This window comes from Aplysia californica, unplaced genomic scaffold, assembly GCF_000002075.1.
Source record: "Aplysia californica isolate F4 #8 unplaced genomic scaffold, AplCal3.0 scaffold00491, whole genome shotgun sequence".
In the NCBI taxonomy this organism is placed as follows: Eukaryota; Metazoa; Mollusca; class Gastropoda; order Aplysiida; family Aplysiidae; genus Aplysia; species Aplysia californica.
Window position 1 is genome coordinate 444,507 of NW_004797761.1, and position 1,353 is coordinate 445,859.

Consider the following 1,353-nt stretch of genomic DNA (forward strand, 5'->3'; position numbering starts at 1 on the left):
TCTCTCTCTCTCTCTCTCTCTCTCTCACTCCCTTTATCTCCCTCTCTCACCCCTTTCTCTCTTTCTCTTTCTTTTTCTCTCCCGTCGCTGACGTCTGTAAAGAATGTTACTCTTCACCGTTACAAACAGAAGACCCTGGTTCGTTCCCTGAGAGGGGACGTCATTTTATAGGGCATCTCCGTCGGATTGTTTGGATGTTGCATCCCTCTCCTACGGGGTTGGTCCTGACAGGCAAGGTATAAGCAGCCCGCCCCCTAGTGAAGCACAATAGTGTTGGTTGTGCCAGGAGACACTTTCTATCACGATCAATCTCTTTCACCCTGTTAAGACAAGAGAATTTCCCGTTCGGACTTGTCAACAAGACGATTCACCCAAAAAATGTACCTCTAAACAGATCTGTACCTTCAAAAGTGAACCCATCAAACCCACCCGCCTTATCCGTTTTGTACCTTCTTAAAGAAACACAGTAATAATTTGAATGAAAAACCAATACTTCTTTTGAACAGCAATTTCATCTCTCAAACTGGATTTCTAAGAGGTCGCACAAGACGCTTGTTTCAACAGCTGAGGGCTGGCGAGGGAGAGAGAAGATTAACAGCAACAGCTGCTTCCTCTCTCCGTCACTTTCCGGGCTCAACGGGATAGCTTAGAGTTGAATGTTCTGCTTGTAAACACTTACGATCACAAAGGCAAATAGGAATAAAAACGTGGGGAAAGTTTACAAAAGAAGATTGGGTGTTTTTATAAATTCAAATTGACTAACCGTTAGTGTTCGTGGTCTTGCTGATTTGTTTCTTCTCTTTTCTTGAAATAAGCCGGCCAAGAACCGAAACTAGCTTTCTATTGTGACCATCGAAAGAATCAGCTAAATGAATAAACAAGCTAGAGTAGAAACCACAAGAAGTCCCTAAACATCTACAAATCACACTGAGAATAACATTATAGCACTCCTTTAGCAATATGCTAAATAAATTCTTAGTTCGTTTTCATTAAAGTAATCTTATTCTGCTACAAGCTGAATGAATTCCACGGGGAAGGCGTCTCTATGCTTGTGGTTTTTCTGAAAATCCCCCAAAAGAGAAAGGGAACCCAGAATAATGAGAGATAAAACGACTTCTTTTCTCCTAACGTGCGTAAATGACGGCCGGGGTACTTAGCTCAGGGGAACCTCAGCGGTCAAGGTAACCAGATACTGATCAGACTGGGGGTAGAGTGAGCTTTATTACTCTCCCTTCCCACTCCCCCTCCCCCCACCCTTTCCGCTATCTCTCTTGTTTATCACTTTCTCTCTACGAGTATCACTCTTTCTCTCTGACAATCTGGCATTCGCACACACACACACACACACACACG